The sequence below is a fragment of the Dendropsophus ebraccatus genome, chromosome 3 (genome assembly GCF_027789765.1).
Source record: "Dendropsophus ebraccatus isolate aDenEbr1 chromosome 3, aDenEbr1.pat, whole genome shotgun sequence".
Classification (NCBI taxonomy): Eukaryota; Metazoa; Chordata; class Amphibia; order Anura; family Hylidae; genus Dendropsophus; species Dendropsophus ebraccatus.
In genome coordinates this window covers 185,648,734-185,667,532 of record NC_091456.1, presented here as the reverse complement: position 1 = coordinate 185,667,532, position 18,799 = coordinate 185,648,734, and the positions used below count along the sequence as shown (strand labels likewise).

Below are 18,799 nucleotides of genomic sequence, written 5' to 3'. Positions count from 1 at the left end.
AAACTGTCCATGTTTCTCAATTTCTTTTAACTTTCCATCAGTCACTTCTAAAAATATCTTCCATCATAATTCTGCTTGTTCTAGACGATTATTATCCTTCAACCAACCTCTCTTTTCCTGCAATATCTCTTTCCACAATTCTTCCTTCAATCTACCACCTTCTGGCATCCCTAAGGCTTGCATAAACGATTTCAACTTTTTAACTGCATCTTTACCTTCTCTGTCCTCCATTAATTGGGCAGCTGTTACGCTACCACCTGTAACATTAGAATTACCCATTTTTTTTATTTATTTATTTATTTATTTTTTTTTTTCAAGACTTAGTGGACTCTAACCACACACGTAGCTCCTCTACGGCTGACTATACTCAGCTCGACCGGACTGACCAGTACTTGGTGGACTCTAACCACTCTCACTGCGCCTTGAGGCAGACTATACTCCGCATCAACAAGGGCAAACTAGTACTCTCACACTGCGCCTTGAGGCAGACTATACTCCGCATCTACAAGGGCAAACTAGTACTCTCACACTGCGCCTTGAGGCAGACTATACTCCGCATCTACAAGGGCAAACTAGTACTCTCACACTGCGCCTTGAGGCAGACTATACTCCGCATCTACAAGGGCAAACTAGTACTCTTCTCTTTGTTATTTTTTTTTTTAGCTCTCTGCACTCGGCTGACTGTACTCAGCTGCGAGAGTGGAGCTAACTAATATATGGGTTCTTTATTCACAGTTACAGACAGTTCTAACTCACTTTCTGTTTATATGCAATTTCTTTATGCAGTTCCTATATAACATCCTCTAGAGGGAGCCCTTACACAATACACAATACTACGTATTACGTATTACGTCTCACGTACTGCGTTATATCCGAATGGTACCGGATATTCTTTCTACAAAACACAGACTTTTAGCACTACCAACACAAAGAGGGGATCTTAGGGTTCTTAATTTAGATCTAGATCCAGCACAATTGAACCCTAAATAGCATTAGGTCAACACTTAGGGACAAGCTAAGCGGGAACCAAGAGGAGAGTGTAAGAAATAAGGCTTTCTTACCTTGCTGCAGCTGTGATCTCATCTAATGTTCCCCCTTAAAGCTTATCTCTGGTACGGTTGAACAAACACCATTTAGATCTAGATCATCCGAGTCACGGCACCAAAACTGTTATCGCACTAATAGCGATTTCTTCCTCTTTGTGCGGTATCCAAATTATCAAATAATAGTATGAGCGCTCATACAGATTCACACAGACACCAATAGCAATTGGTATCAATGCAAAAGGATTCTGCTTTATTACACAAACAACAGTTCTTATACTAGTTATGACGTACAGGAAAAGGGTGGTTACATCATGGGTTAATACTGGCACAATTGGCTATTTGCCTACTCGGGAGGGTCTTATGCTGATGAGTTCCTAAGTTATGTGACACCCAGACAACTCGCTCCCCCCCCTCCCAACTCTTAAGAGAACAAAGACACATTCAAGTATATATATATAATGAATACCATATGGCAGTACGAGCTATACCTGAGTATACATATAGATATAGATATATATTTTTCAGACTATATCTCTCACAAACCTAAGCTGAAGAGTGTGTGGAAGTTTTTCTACTAACCCATGTACAGTATATACTCTTAACCAATATAACTAACTAAATGTAAACTCCTTTTGCATTGTGCATAACCTAATACCACAGATCTAACAACAAAAAGGAGGAAAAAGGGTAGGCGTACAGCATTAGCCGGTAGACGTCGGTAAGACCCAGGTACTCAACCGGTACCCCAAGGCAGCGGTGACAATCCACAACAGCCTAGCAGTATGACTGCTCCAAAGAAACAACCACTGCGATCAGCGGTCCGGCAGTTCTACCATGTTGGTAGCGGCAAAGACCATCTGTAGCGCCTGTGAGCATAAAGTAGGTCGGGTTTGGGTTCAAACCCAGGTACTATATCTATGTGTCAGCACATAGATCCACCTCCCTCTCATTGCCTGGAAGAACCTGGACCCCCCACGCCACATCTTGCAAGTAAACAACAATATCACGTAGCCCCATCTCTGCAAGTCAGGATAATACAAATTGTCACGAAACACCAATCTCAAATTCACCAGAATAAGTTATAGGGAAAGAGTTAATGAACTATATATACTATATATGTGACACACTACAATATACTAATAATAACCAATATAACTAACTGTACACTCCCTGGCTCATTTGCATTGTGCACAACGACTACGGTGTGAATGACGTCGGGACACGCAGGATCTCGATTGTAATCACACTAGGTGGCCACAAGGTGGAGCCAAAAGCAAATCCAATATACTGGGATTTGAAATCCGCACTGATTTTTTATTTTTTTTTGCAGACTTTGCTGCTATAGTTAATGCTGTGGATTTTAATCAAGAACTTCTGCTATGTGTGGACCTGCCCTTTAACTGCTGAGGTCAGAACGCCACAAACTAACACTAGTTCTAAGGTTGGATTCACACAACATGATTTTTCCTTCAAGTGTAGCCTAAGCAATAACTGGAGGATGGGAGAATGATGGATGAGATAAGCCAGGAGGGCAGACATCTGGGATCTGTCTGTACCAGGCCATAAATCCAGCTGTTATGCCACTGACTGGAGTCCTCGTACCAATCTGAATTCCCTGATTTTTTCATTCTTAAAATGACCTTTCAGAATTAAAGGGCAATATATATACAGCATATAAGTTTTTAAAAAAATAGTATGGTACCATGTTAGCCAGAAAAATCCATATGGTGGTAAATACTTTCAATCAAAGTATTTTAGGAGTGATACCTTTGTTGGCCAACAAAAAATTGTTAGAACTGTGAGCTTTCAGAATTCAAAAGATTCCTTTGTCAGACAAGTTTATGGGCCAGGACACATGGAGAAAAAGCGGCGGAATTCTCCCCTGCCTCAGTTTACAACATTGTGCCTATGGGAGGGCTTGTGCTCCTCTGCTCCTGTCGCTCTCCACTCAAAGAACTGAACTGGCCCTAAAAATGACTGACTTACAGAAACAGTACAACATTTTACAAACTGTAAGGGGGGGGGGGGGGGTGTTTGAGGGTAGATACATCACATAGATAAGCCAGTGCAATAAAAAGGACTTGTAAATTAAAGGTTATTTAGAAGTCCAGGATTCTTGGTCAGTTCGGTTTTATCTGTGGAGAGTGTCCATGTAGTGGGTCATAAATCCAGGTGCCAGGTTTAGTCCATGTGTTAAAGCGACTCTGTACCCACAATCTGCCCCCGGTCGTCGTCGTCGCCCCCCCCCCCCCCCCCCCCCCCCCCTGCTCTCCAACTGCTTGTACCTTCGAATAGCTGCTTTTAATCCAAGATCTGTCTTGGGGTCCACTCGGCAGGTGATGCAGTTATTAAAGGGAACCCGTCAACCCCCCGTGCCGGGGTGAAGGCCGCTCAACCCCCTGCTAGAGCCCCAGATACTCACCCCATCTTGCAAAGTGCCGCTCCTGGAGCTGGTCCCAGGACGGAGTCATCACTGTCGGAAGCCCAGCACGCTCTGCATAGGTGAGTCCGATGCCCATAGAGAATGACTGCTCCATTCATTCTTCCGACAGTGATATCTCCGTCCCGGGACAAGCTCCAGGAGTGGGACTTGGTGAGATGGGGTGAGTATCCGGGGCTCAAGCGGGGGGGTCGAACGGCCTTCACTCCGGCATTGGGGGTGAAAGGTTTCCTTTAAGCTAAAAAACTACTTTTAAACTTGCAGCCCTGTGTTAAATTGGTGTGGCCTAGAGCATCTGTGCCCTAGGATTGCGACACCCCTCCATCCCTCCTCTCCGCCCTCCTCATCACTAGGAACGCCCCCAGGCAGGATTTTTTCCTATTCATCATCTGTCTGAACACTGCACAGGTGCCTTAACGATCCAATACATGTACAAGCATTTTCCCCCTAGTTGTGATGATATCACGACTCGGGGGAAAAGGCCTGTCCCAGCTTATGGACTGGCCACTTAGCTAATCAGTGACTGGAGCGGCGTCCTGTCTCAGTCACTTACTCGTTGAGCAGCCAGTCCATCAGCCAGGTTGTGATGTGTCAGCTCCGGAGCCCAGCAGGGGTCCCACGGCTGGTACCGCCACTCACTGTGGGCACAGGGAGAGGTGAGTTAGTACTTGTAATCAATTCCCCCCCTGACGGATTTTATATGGACATTTTTACAGCAGGCTACCATCCATTAGTTATAGACAAACAAATCTGCAGAGCCACCAGAGTTCCAAGACAAACCCTCCTATTTGTACAATTCTGGGGGTACATACATAGACAAATATCAGACACCACAGAGATCTACATATAATTATCCATACAAGAGGAGTGAGGTCCCTGCTCGCATGCATCAGCTTACAGACTATCAGGAGGGGGTGCGAGACAGAATGGCAGAGGGGCAAAATGCTTCATTGTTCTTATGGTCTAGCCATCTTTATAAATAAGGCAGTGCAGGTAAAGGTGGGTGAACCAGTCACTATCCAATGCCTGCATGTGTAGGTCTAAGTGCTTAAATGTTGGTGTATGTATGTGTGTGTGTGTTTGTTTGTTTGTGTGTGTGTGTGGGGGGGGGGGTTAGGGCAGCGGTCAAATTAGGGAACCTGGTAAGCCTGCTTGAATAGATGTGTTTTGAGGGCACGTTTGAAGCTTTGTGTATTGGAGGTGAGCCTGACAGTCTTAGGTAATGCATTCCAAAGAACTGGTGCAGCTCGGGTGAAGTCCTGGAGACGGGAGTGAGAGGTGCGGATCATGGTGGATGTTAGTCGTAAGTCATTACAGGAGCGTAAAGCACAGGTAGGGTGGTAGACAGAGATGAGGGAGGAGATATAGGGAGGTGCAGCACTGTGGAGAGCTTTATGGGTGAGCAGGAGGACTTTGTATTGTATCCTGTGTTTAATAGGGAGCCAGTGTAGTGACTGGCACAGGGGGGAGGCATTGGTATAGCGGCTGGACAGGGAGATGAGCCTGGCCGCTGTATTAAGAATGGACTGGAGAGAGGAGAGTTTCGAGGAAGGAAGGCCGATTAGTAAGGAATTGCGGTAGTCTAGACGGGAATGAATCAGAGTGACAATAAGAGTTTTAGCAGATTCGACAGTAAGGAAGGGACGGATCTTAGAGATGTTTTTTTAGATGCAGATCACAGATTGAATATGGGGAATAAAGAAGAGATCAGAGTCCAACATAACCCCAAGGCAGCGGGCTTGTTGTGTAGGGGTTATGGTTGCACCACAGACAGAGATGGAGATGTCAGGTGGGAGGGAAGACAAGAAGCTCAGTCTTAGCAAGGTTGAGTTTTAAGAATAGGGAGGGCATAGCGTTAGAGACGGCAGACAGACAGTTACTGGTGTTCTGTAGAGGAGCGGGGGTGATATCACGGGAGGAGGTATACAGCTGGGTATCATCAGCATAGAGACGGTACTGAAAACCACTTCCCTGTGCAACAAGCAAAGGAGCAGCACATACTATAAACAAGCCCAATCCGCATCCCCAATACACAGCAGGACTATACAATCACCAATGCTTTCTCATGTACATCCTCCAATGTGGTCTATATGATAAAGTGTACACGATGCCCCACAGGGATCTACATTGGGGAAATAAAACAAATTACAGACTAATATGAATTTACATAGACATACAATAAAAGAAGTCTCAACACCCCATGTAGGCCAACATTTGTCAGGACTGGACCATAGAATAACAGATTTAAAGGTTATGGTCCTCAAAGGTCACTTCCAGAGTGACAGAGAGAGGAAAGTGCGGGAATTCAAATTGATAAAAACCTTCCAGTCATTAACACATGGACTAAATCTGGATTTATGACCCACTACATGGACACACTCCACAGATAAGACTGAACTGACCAAGAATCCTGGACTTCTAAATAACCTTTAGTTTACAACAAGTCATTTTTATTGCCCTGGTTATCCATGTGATGTATAAACCCCCTCACCCCCCTGAGAATCTTATTGTCTCTAAATTGATGCCCCTTATCTGGGGAGCGACCATAAACCCCCAGGAGAGATCAGTCCTGTGGTCAGTGTCACATATTACCATGAATATCTATTCCGGAACCTTCTGTTATATTTTCTGTTGCATTTTAATATGCGATATTAGAAGTGAACGTCACATCACAGACCAACAGAAGGGTCCGGGATATATACTGATGGTAATACAGGTCAGAATCTCTCCTGGGGGTTAATGGGCGCACTACAACATGTAAGGGGTCTGCTCCACAGATAAGGGGGCATCAGGTATCAGGGATATAACAAACATTTAGGGTATGTGCACACTGAGGATTACAGATGGAAAGTCCGTCGCGTAATCCGTCGCTCGCGGAGTGCAGCGGGCGCGCACGTCTCCATCCCTGTCATAGACTCCATTCTATGCACGGGCGGATTCCTTCCTCCGTCCAAAGAATGATCAAGTTTATTCTTTGGACAGAGGAAGGAATCCGCCGTGCATAGAATGGAGTCTATGACACAGGCGCAGACCTGTGCGCCCGCTGCACTCCGTGGGCGGGCGGGCGCGAGCTGACGATTACGCGACTGAGGTTCCGTCTGTAATCCTCAGTGTGCGCATACCCTTAGAGGCAATAAACTCTCCCCCTACTCTTTGCTTATCTGTGACCTAAGAAGGATTCACTTTCCTAATTCAAAACATACCTGACACCTCTGCCCTCCCGGGTTATCTCCCATATTATCCTTCCATCCTCAGTTTAACGTTCAGGCTTAATTAAAAATAAATACGTTTTTTTTCCAGATTATCCCTTTAAAATAACAGAGATCAAAGGATCTCCATAAGATCGGTGCAGTGTATTAGAGACACTACCTGATCGCATGGGGGGGTAGGGGATAATCTACCTGACAAGCATGCTCACCATGATACCACTGCTACCTGCCCAGCGTACTCACCATGATACCACTGCTACCGGCCCAGCGTACTCACCATGATACCACTGCTACCTGCCCAGTGTACTCACCATGATACCACTGCTACCTGCCCAGAGTACTTACCATAATACCATTGCTACCCGCCCAGTGTACTCACATGACACCACTGCTACCCGCCCAGTGTACTCACCATGATACCACTGCTACCCGCCCAGTGTGCTCACCATGATACCACTGCTACCCGCCCAGTGTACTCACCATGATACTACTGCTACCCGCGCAGTGTACTCACCATGATACCACTGCTACCTGCCCAGAGTACTTACCATAATACCGTTGCTACCCGCCCAGTGTACTCACATGATACCACTGCTACCCGCCCAGTGTACTCACCATGATACCACTGCTACCCGCCCAGTGTACTTACCATGATACCACTGCTACCTGCACAGTGTTCTCACCATGATACCACTGCTACCTTTATTAGTTTTTATATTTTTTATCAATGTATTTATTAAATTTACTAAATGTATCTAGTCACATGAAGACTTGATTTTCATGGAACAAGTTAGATTTTTAACGTCACCTTCATGGGGCTCATATTCATGTATTGTGATTTTTTTTTATTTTTTTTTTGGGGGGGGGGGGGATGGGATGAAAAAATGGCAACTGGATATTTTTTCCAGCTTTACTGGGTTGGTATCAACTACAGTATACATTTTTTTTTCTTTCAAATCAACTGGTTCTAGAGATTTGTAATTCACTTCTAAACAATATAATGTAATTTTTTGTGTGTCATGACATGCCAAGACCCATTTTTTTGTATTATTTATTGACTTTTCTTCCTTTTTTTGTGAGAGGTAGTGGTCTCTACCAGGAGGGTCTTCTCCGGCTATTACATGCCCGGACAGCCTGTTGAAGAGGTGATCTTTATGCAGGGACGGTCTTGGCATTTCTGGGGCCCCAAGTGAAGCTCCACAACAATAGACCGCTGTGTGCTGCCCCCAGTAGTATATACCCCTTGTGCGCTACCGCCAGTAGTATATACCCCTTGTGTGCTGCCCCCATTAATATATACCCCTTGTGTCCTGCCCCCAGTATTATATACCCCTTGTGTCCTGCCCCCAGTATTATATACCCCTTGTGTGCTTCCCCCAGTAGTATATAGACCCCTGTGTGTTCCCCCAGTTATATATAGCCCCCCATGTGCTCCCCAAGAAGTATATAGACCTCCTGTGTGCTGCCCCAGTTGTATATAGACCCCCTGTGTGCTGCCCCCAGTCGTATATACACACTGTGTGCTGCCCCCAGTTGTATATACCCCCTGTGTGCTCCCCCACTAGTATATAGCCCCCCCTGTGTGCTCCCTCAGTGGTATTTAGCCCCCCTGTGTGCTCCCTCACTTGTATATAGACCTCCTGTATGCTTCCCCACTTGGATATAGACCCCTGTGTGCTCCACCAGTAGTATATAAACCCCCTGTGTGGTTCCCCCAGTAGTATATAGACCCCCTGTGTGCCCCACCAGTATTATATAGACTCCTGTGTGCTCTCCCAGTAGTATATAGACTCCTGTGTGCTCCTCCAGCAGTATATAGACCCCTTGTGTGCTGCCCTCAGTAGTATACAGACCCCTGTGTGCTCCTCCAGTTATATATAGACCCCCTGTGTGCTGCCCTCAGCAGTATATAGACCCCCTGTGTGCCTCACCAGTAGTATATAGACCCCCTGTTTATTCCCCCAGTAGTATATAGACCCCCTGTGTGCCCCACCAGTAGTATATAGACCTCTGTGTGCTCCCCCAGTAGTATGTAGACCCCCTGTGTGCTCCCCCAGTAGTATATAGCCCCCCTGTGTGCAACCCCACTTGAATATAGACCTCCTGTGTGCTCCCCCAGTTGTATATAGACCCCATTCTGCTGCCCCTAGTAGTATATAGACCCCCTGTGTGCTGCTCCCAGAATTATATAGACCCCTCTGTGAAGCCCCAGTAGTCTATAGCCCCACAGTGTGCTCCCCCAGTTATATATAGCCCCCCTGTGTGCTCCCCCTGTTATATAGCCCCCCTGTGTGCTCACCCCATTTATATAGACCCCCCCTGTGTGCTCACCCCATTTATATATTCCCCCGCTGTGCTCTCCCCCAGTTAAACAGACCCCTGTGTGCTCCCCCTTCTATATAGTATATAACACAATAAAACAAACACTTATACTCACCTGGGTCCGGGCGTCTCCTCTTCTCTTCACTCTTGTGGCCGCAGGAAGGGTTTTCCCTGCGATCACAAGAGGCTGCACTCCCCTTGTTCTGGCGCCGATGCTCCAGTGATGTCACTGGAGCCGATGCTCCAGTGATGTCACTGGAGCGCTGGCACCACAAGAACAAAGTGGCCACTTGTGACCACAGGGAAAACACTTTCTGCGGCCACAAGAGTGACTGACAGGAAGGGAGCCAATGTCTCCCGCCCTGTCAGTGCTGCTGCTGCATGTAACTATGAACGCTCATTACGAGTGCTCATAGTTACAGTTCACATCGCAGCAGCGAGCAGGGCAGCGGCCCTGTCCAGCGGTCTTGAGCACAAGAGCAGGATGTGGGGGCCCCCCTGGATGTTGTGGGCCCCAAGCGATCGCTTGGGGTGCTTGGTGCCAAAGACCGCTACTGTCTTTATGCCATATATAACAGCTATATACCTCCTCCCATGACATCACTCCTGCTATATACCACTTACCATGACATCATCCCTGCAATACATCTCCTCCTGTGACATCACCCCTGCTATATACCTCCTCCTGTGACATCATCCCTGCTATATCCCTTCTCCTGTGACATCATCCCTGCTTTATACCTCCTCCTTTGACATCATCCCTGCTATATGCCTTCTCCTGTGACATCATCCCTGCTATATGCCTTCTCCTGTGACATCATCCCTGCTTCATACCTCCTCCTGTGACATCACCCCTGCTATATACCTTCTCCTGTGACATCATCCCTGCTATATGCCTTCTCCTGTGACATCATATGCCTTCTCCTGTGACATCATCCCTGCTATATGCCTTTACCTGTGACATCATATGCCTTCTCCTGTGACATCATCCCTGCTATATGCCTTTACCTGTGACATCACCCCTGCTATATACCTCCTCCTGTGACATCATCCCTGCTATATCCCTTCTCCTGTGACATCATGCCTGCTATATCCCTTCTCCTGTGACATCATCCCTGCTATATGCCTTCCCCTGTGACATCAACACCCTGCGTTTTTTTTCCCGTACAAGTCATGTGAAAAATCGCCAGAAAAATCACTAATGTGCCTGTGTCCTGGAGTAAATCCTGATCCCTCTGTACACTACATTACTGTCATTAAATTCCTATATTCCTGTGCCGCAAAGTAGAGCGTGTGTTATATTACGTGTATAGTATTATAGGTCTGCTGTATACTTCTTTTCGCTCACTAAAGCCTTTATACTTTCCGATATTCACTTGATTGATTTTCTTTCAATCCGGGACGTCACATATCACATTCCTGGCGATTAGTCGTGCCCCAGGATGTGCCCTATGGGCGTCACATAGTGACATCCTCCATGCATTATTAGGTTTCAATCACTTCCTTTCAGGACACAGAGGAGTCGGCATCAGTATCCTCGCCACGCGTGTGCAGCTTCGTCCTGGATACTGAGGTAAAGGATTATGTTTTAGGCTATGTTCCCACACAGTATTTTTGCTCAGTATTTTTCAACCAAAACCAGGAGTGGATTGAAAACACAGAAAGCCTATGCTCACACACTGAGGAAATTTAGTGGATGTCCGCCATTATAGACAATTACCGGACGTTATTTCAAAACATCAGTAGAGATAAGCGAATTTGCCGAAGTTCGGGTTTGTTTGAACCCGAACTATCGGCTTCTGATTTCCGCTGTCTGCGAACCCGAACTTCAGCAAATTCGCTCATCTTTAAACATCACCCGCTTTCACCTCTGTGAGCTTTGGGTGGGCTAGACGTTTAACCCTTTGAGGACCAAGCCCAAAACGACCCAGTGGACCGTGGAAATTTTCATTTTTGTGTTTTCGCTTTTTCCTCCTCCCCTTCTAAGAGCTCTAGCACTTTCAGTTTTCTATCTACAGGGCCATGTGGGGGCTTGTTATTTACAGGAAATAGTTGTACTTTGTAATGGCGTCTTTCATTCTACCATAACATGTATTATTTATGAAGATATAAATTGGTGAAATCGTAAAAAAAAAAAAGCAATATGGTAACATTTGGGGGGTTCCTGTGTCTACTAGAGAATCGGGTTCGGGTTCGAGTCGATCCGAACCCGAACTTTCGGCATTTGATTAGCGGGGGCTGCTGAAGTTGGATAAAGCTCTAAGGTTGTCTGGAAAACATAGATACAGCCAATGACTATATCCATGTTTTCCACATAGCCTTAGGGCTTTATCCAACTTCAGCAGCCACCGCTAATCAAATGCCGAAAGTTCGGGTTCGGATCGACTCGAGCATGCTCGAAGGTTCGCTCATCTCTAGTGTCTACGTAATGCACTATATGGTAAAAGTGACATGATACCATTATTCTATAGGTCAGCCCGAACACAACCACATGCAGGTTTACACAGATTCTCTAATGTTATATATTTTTTTGCAGTTATTAATAAAATGGGCCTATTGTGACGCTTATAACGGTTTTATTTTTTCACCTACGGGGCTGAATCGGGCGTAATTTTTTCCGCCATGATCTCTAGTTTTTTTTAATACTAAATTTGTGAAGATCGGACGTTTTGATCACTTTTTATTAATTTTTTTTTATATATATAATGTAACAAAAAAAAAAATCGGCAATCCTGGCGCTTTTTTCCCTCTTTTCGTTTACTTCGTACGCGATGACGATTGTTATATTTTAATAGATTGGACAATTATGCACACTATGGTATATTATATGTTTATTTATTTATTTTTATATGTTTTATTTCTATAATGGGAAAGGGGGGCAATTAAAATTTTTTATTGGGGGAGGGGCTTTGGGGTATTTATAAAAGACTTTTTTTTTTTTTACACATTTTAAATCCCCTTGGGGGACTTTTACATACACTTAGGCATAGCATTGATCAGTGTGATAGGCGTTTTGCTGATTAAGCCTGTCTGTGGCAGATTTAAACATCAGAGCGCCATCGGACCGCACGGAGGAAGGTGAGAGACCTCCAGTGGTTCGTTAAAACAATCGGAACCCCCGCAGTCACACTGCGGGGGTCCCGATCGGTAAGGGACAGGGAACTGCCCTTGTCACTTACTATTGCCGCCAATAAAAAAATGAAAAATGAAATGCGATACCCACAGGACGTTCTTGGGTTTGCTGTTTTCACGTTTTTTGGCTTTTTTTTTCTATTTTGTAATTATAATAATAATGTTATTTGTATAGCGCACATAGATTCCGCAGCACTTATATACCTCCTCTTGTAACATGACTCCTGCAATATACCGCTTCCTGTGACATCATCGCAAATCGCAGCAGGTTATGTGTTTTGTTTGTTTGTTTTTTTTCCCCAAGAAATAATTGTTTTTCCTCCCAGAGACTTCTAAAGGGTTAAACAACGCCAGAAAAAAAGTCATGTCTATATGCGTTAGAATCACATGATGGGGGGGGGGGAATCACATGACTTGTAATTACAAAAAAAAAATCACATGGGATAAAAACTTCAGAGTTAAAAGCATCTATAGTAAGGCTACGTTCTCATGTTGTAAGAGACCGGCCGTTAGCGGGCGCCTGCATCAGAACTCCCCATAGCCAACTATGAAGCAAGTGGCTGGAGCCGCTCACTTCATAGTGTGCACTGACATGGGTTTCTGCGGCCACAGAAAACTGACATGTCAGTTCTTTGCGGCGCCGCGAGAGCTCCCGGCTGGAGCGTATAATAGGTGTATACGCTCCGGCCGGGATCCCATAGGCAGAAATGAACATATTTTTTCATATTTACTACGGCCGTTGTTGCAATCTGCAACAACAGCCGTAGAAATACGAAAAAAATACATTGTGTGAACATAGCCCAATACACTCGAGAAAATTTCTGAAAAAGCAGTTATTTTCTGGGCAATTTTTTAGCTAAAAAAAAAAAACGCTAAATTTGTGTCTGAGGCTTCCCTTATAGACACAGATTTTGCACATGTGTTTTTTTTTTAGCTGAAAAACACCAGACCGGCAGCAGTTTTTCCTGATTTTTGGTGGTTTTTCTCACAGTTTATCAGGCATTTTCTCATTTTATTGTAAACTAATACAAGTGTTTTTTTTTCTCTGGCATTTTTTCATCTGTATTTTTTTTACCTATGATCATGTGATTAGAATTTGATTTTCCATTGAAAAACTGGGTAAAAATACATATGACTTTTACTCTGAACACAGGTCGTCAATTTTTACAAAACTGCAAATGCACTGAGAAACACCATAGAAAAAAACTGCCTGTGGGTATTGAATTTCATTTACCCCCATTGACCTAACATCTGGCCACTGGGTCTTTGATTGGAAACCTCAGGAAGCCTTATGAATATGTTTGTACAACTAAAGTACATTGCAAACGCTGTTCATGGATATGGGAAATTTATCGTTCCCTCCACCAGTGACATTTTGTCAGTTTTGCGCTAGAGCAAATAATAATACATTTCCCCCATAGTTTTACCCCTGTGTAGTTTTGCAGTTACAGGCTATGTTCACACACAGTATTTTTGATCAGTTTTTTTCAACCAAAACCAGGAGTGGATTAAAACACAGAAAGGCTATGTTCACACACTGTGGAAATTTAGTGGATGGACGCCATTTTATGGCAGAGACTTCAAAACCAGCACCCTAACAAGCTGCCGGACAATCCTAACAAAGCGATTCAATTAGTTCTTTGGGCCTGTTCACACTATGGAATTGACAACGAAATTCCGTTCAGAACCCCTGCCTGTAGACTCCGTGCCGAATCCCGCCTGCTATCTCTTTTAATGGGAGGCCTTGTGCGCCTCTCCCCTCAGAGAACTGACATGTCAATTCGTTGAGCAGAGAGGCGCAGAAAGCACGAGACCTCCCATTGAAAGAGATAGCAGGTGAGATTCGGTGGGGGTTCCGAGCGAAATTTGAACACCGGTACCGCAGTGTAAACGGGCCCTTAGGCTATGTTCACACAACGTATCTTTTTGTAAAAGTACCGCCGTTATTGCAATCGGCAACAACGGCCGTGCTTTTTACGAAAAGATAAGTTGCTTAGTCTTCTATGGAATCCCGGCCGGAGCGTATACACACAGTATACGCTTTGGCCGGGATCTCTCGCGGCGTCGTAGAAAACTGACATGTCAGTTTTTTGCGGCCGCTATTTAGTGAATAGCGGCCACAGGAAACCCTGTCAGTGCACACTATAGAGCGAGCGGCTCCGGCCATACGCTCCATAATGTACAGTGGAGAGTTCTGATGCGGGCGCGCACAGATGCCCCTGCATCAGAACTCTGCGGCTGCAAAGATCATCCGGCCGGTACTGCAGTTTTTCCAGAGACCAGCAGTCACAAAACGGCCGGTCTCTTACGTGGTGTGAACATAGCCTTAGGGTGCATTCACACGTGCAGGATCTGCAGCAGATTTGGTGGTACAGATTTGATCCTGTGTTCAGTTATTTAGATCAAATCTGCAGCGGATCTGTTGCAGATCCACTGCGGATGCGCAGCATAAAATCCGCTGCGATATGGTGTGTGTGAAGCAACCCTTACTGTAAGGCTAGGTTCACTCTACGTTTTTGCAATCCGTTTTTAAAAAAAAAAAAAATGGATGAAAAATAGATGGAAAAAACGGATGCATGTGTGTGCATCCATTTTGATCCGTTTTTCCATTAAATTCCACTACGTTTTTGTGTATGTTAAAAAAAAAAAACTGATCCGTTTTGATCTTTTTTTTATAATGGTATTCAATGGAAAAACAGATCAAAACGGATGCACACATGCATCTGTTTTTCCATCAGTTTTTTTTTTTTTGTGTGTGCAAAAAAAGGATTGCAAAAACGTAGTGTGAACCCAGCCTAAATTTGCTTATCCCTAGTCAGCATGTAGCACCCATGATTACGGCCGGTTGAGGGCTGCACCTGGATGTTGGTGCAATTAGCAGTGATTGCGAGCACTAAATGCGATCCTGAATGCAGCGTCTACAAGCGTCCTCAGGCTGTGTTCACACATGTTGCAGCTTCATTGCAGCACTGCAGCTTTTTTCACTGAAATGGCGCAGTACTCTGACAGTAAACGCAGCCTAACAATCATTTCCCAAATAGTAAAAATATCTCTCTGTAGTATGTGTAGTGATGGAATGGTGGCACTGTGGTGGGGACACAGGAGGGGACTCTGCACATTGCTAATCTACATCTCAAAGGTCTCCAGCTCCAGACTTGTCACCTCACACCCTGGTGACAACCCTATTATCTCCTTAGCAGACAGACGGATCACAGTTTGGCCACTTGGATTATGGACTGTTTTACAGCACATGACAGAGGATTTGGTGGGTAAGGGCCGTATTACACGGGACGATTATCGTTCGTTTGGATTTCAACAATAATCGTTTTGTGTAATAGCAGACAACGATTACAAATAGTTGGTCGTTTGATAGAATTTGGACCTATTTTTATCATTTGATCGTTCACAGTAATAAGAAGTCATAGCTAAAACGTACACAATAGTGACGACAAAATGTACGCAAGAACGATCATTGTTCCGTGTAATTAGCCGAACGATTTCAGGTCGTTTGTCATAGCGGTAGTTTGAGATCGTTTATCGTTAGTTGTCAAAAAATCGCTTGGTGTAATAGTACCCTAGGGGTGCGTGCACACTACGGAATGGCAACGGATAACCCCTCGTGCATTCAGCAGCTCGCACCCGCCGGCGGACTGATGCGGGCGCGCGCGTATGAAGGATGAAGGAATCCGACTGTGCATACAATAGAGTCAATGACACGGGCGACGACGCGCGTGCCCGCATCAGTCCACCGGCGGGTGCGAGCTGCTGAATGCACGACGGGTTATCCGTTGCCATTCCGTAGTGTGCACGCGCCCTAAGGCTGGGGTAACATGGCCACAGCACATCCCATGGCAGCAAGGGAAAGCGAATCAGTCCAGAGGGGGCACATGATGGGAATTGTAGTTTTGCAACAGCTGGAGGGACTAAGGTTTCCCATCCCTGTTGTAGCCCATGGCAACTAATAACATGGCTGTGTCATGATCAGTTGCTATGGGCAACAAGCATTGTTATACCATCAACAAAAAAGTCTGTTGCCTATAACAACCAACTTCTTAAAAAAAAAAGGCCTGATGGGTTGCCATAGGCAACAGTGTATGGATGACTGTTATTCTCATTGTTGCTGACAGAAACCAATCACGGCTCAACAGACTACAAAACGAAACCGGTTGCTATAGGCAACAGTATGATGAGGCCTACTCTTCTCATTGCCCATAGCAACCAGTCCCGACACAGCAGACTACAAAATTAAAACTGCCAAAGAGAATGGGCCTCATAAAATTTTATTACAACCTTTTTGTTGCCCATAGCAACCAACCAGTTTTCATTTTTCTCACTATTGCTACGTTTACACGGAGCGATAATTCCAATCGATCGTTTAACGATTTTGAAGCAACGATTTGTTTTTTTATAACGATCAGCGTTAAGACGAATAAATCGATAGAAAAATCGTTTGAAAATTGGTAAGAAAAATCATTATTGCGATTGTTTTTAAGATCGCTTACGCCCATCTTTTACATAGGGTAAATCGGTAAAAGACTGTTTACACAAAGCGATCTGCGAATTTTCAGCGAACGACGATTTGAAGGGAATCTGTCAACACCTATGGAGGGGGAGTGGTGATGGCTTTGTGCCGCACTTTGGCCCGCCTCACCACTACCTTGAATATTCATGGCGCCGGGGGAATATTCAGTACAAGCTGCGAGGAGGTAGTGGTGAGGCTGGCCAAAGTACGGCACGAAGCCATCACCACTCCCCCTCCATAGGTGCTGACAGATTCCCTTTAAGAAAATGTTGAAAGATCAAAATGAACGATTTCTCGCTCGTTGTTTGATCGTTTCCTGTGTTTACACCGTACGATTATCGCTCAAATGCGATCGTTTATGCGAAAATTCGAACGATAATCATTCCGTGTAAACGCAGCATATCACTAGACCGTTTCTGGTTGCTAGGGATAACAGAGGACTAAATAGCAACCAATCCCTGATAAGCACTTGAAAATGAAAGCTGCACTGTGATTGGTTGCTATGGGCAGCTGATGTCTTCTACTGAGGCCCAAGTTTTTTTTTTTTTTTTTTTTACCCCCAGCAACCAATCACGGAGCAGCTTTCATTTTTTAGCTGGGCTGTGATTGGTTGCTAGGGGGAACAATCGATTTTTCTTCAGTGTCAAACACCTACCCCCACTGGCGGTTATGACAGGATCACAAGTAACCCCTTCCTGACCTGTGTCGTACATATACGGCCCTGGGTGATGAGGGAACAGACATGGCGCCCGACACGTGGGCTGTACAGCAGTGAATGGTTATAACAGGAACCATGGCGGATTACTGCTAATATAAACCACCCCCTGACACGAGGCCTGACACCTCCGCCCTCTGAGGGGAACGGACCCTCCTAAAATAACACCCCACCTTCCCGCCGCCTGTCACCCCAGGCACGTGCCGGACCGACGTCCAGGAGCGCTCTGATTGGCCAGGCCGTTGGCGCCGTCCCGCGGAGTCTATATAAGGGAGTGGCGGCGCGGCTCCGGCTCTATAGACGCAGCTGTGAGGAGGAGGTGAGTGACGGCCCCGGCGCTGGGTGTGTGGGCGGCGGTACCGGAGCCGAGGAGCCCGCCGGGTCAGGACTGGGGTCTCGGGGGAGATTTATATCGTCTGTTGTCGCTGTTCGGGGTTTTTTAGGACCCGGCTTTTACCTCAGTGCCCGGGTGTGACGCGGCTTCTGCTCCGGGGTCAGTCATGGCTGTGTATGCGATGTAGTACCGGGTCAGTCATGGCTGTGTATGAGGTGTAGTACGGGGTCAGTCATGGCTGTGTATGAGGTGTAGTACCGGGTCAGTCATGGCTGTGTATGAGGTGTAGTACGGGGTCAGTCATGGCTGTATAAGGTGTAGTACGGGGTCAGTCATGGCTGTATATGGTGAGGTGTAGTACCGGGTCAGTCATGGCTGTGTATGAGGTGTAGTACCGGGTCAGTCATGCCTGTATATGAGGTGTAGTACCGGGTCAGTCATGGCTGTATATGAGGTGTAGTACCGGGTCAGTCATGGCTGTATATAATGTGTAGTACGGGGTCAGTCATGGCTGTATGAGGTGTAGTACGGGGTCAGTCATGGCTGTGTATGAGGTGTAGTACGGGGTCAGTCATGGCTGTGTATGAGGTGTAGTACCGGGTCAGTCATGGCTGTATATGTGGTGTAGTACCGGGTCAGTCATGGCTGTATATGTGATGTAGTACCGGGTCAGTCATGGCTGTATATGAGGTGTAGTACCGGGTCAGTCATGGCTGTATATGAGGTGTAGTACCGGGTCAGTCATGGCTGTATGAGGTGTAGTACGGGGTCAGTCATGGCTGTATATGAGGTGTAGTATCGGGTCAGTCATGGCTGTATATGAGGTGTAGTACCGGGTCAGTCATGGCTGTATATGAGGTGTAGTACGGGGTCAGTCATGGCTGTATATGAGGTGTAGTACGGGGTCAGTCATGGCTGTATATAATGTGTAGTACGGGGTCAGTCATGGCTGTATGAGGTGTAGTACGGGGTCAGTCATGGCTGTGTATGAGGTGTAGTACCGGGTCAGTCATGGCTGTATATGAGGTGTAGTACCGGGTCAATCATGGCTGTATATGAGGTGTAGTACGGGGTCAGTC

At 45.8% G+C, this 18,799-nt stretch overlaps 2 protein-coding genes across 6 annotated transcripts in view; one reads left to right on the top strand and one right to left on the bottom strand.

Annotated features, from left to right (window-relative positions):
- The window catches only part of LOC138786767 (zinc finger protein OZF-like), a 419,299-nt gene that overhangs the window by 29,536 nt on the left and 370,964 nt on the right, over window positions 1-18,799 (bottom strand). The window lies entirely within an intron of this gene.
- DDX4 (DEAD-box helicase 4) overlaps window positions 1-18,799 on the top strand; it is an 88,637-nt gene that overhangs the window by 31,072 nt on the left and 38,766 nt on the right. For 2 of the 5 annotated variants that reach the window (XM_069963701.1, XM_069963697.1), the window contains exon 1: window positions 17,338-17,705. The exons of 1 other annotated variant lie outside the window; for it this stretch is intronic. The gene's annotated coding sequence lies outside the window, so the exon portion shown is untranslated. 2 more of the 5 variants (XM_069963699.1, XM_069963698.1) reach the window with 2 other exon arrangements.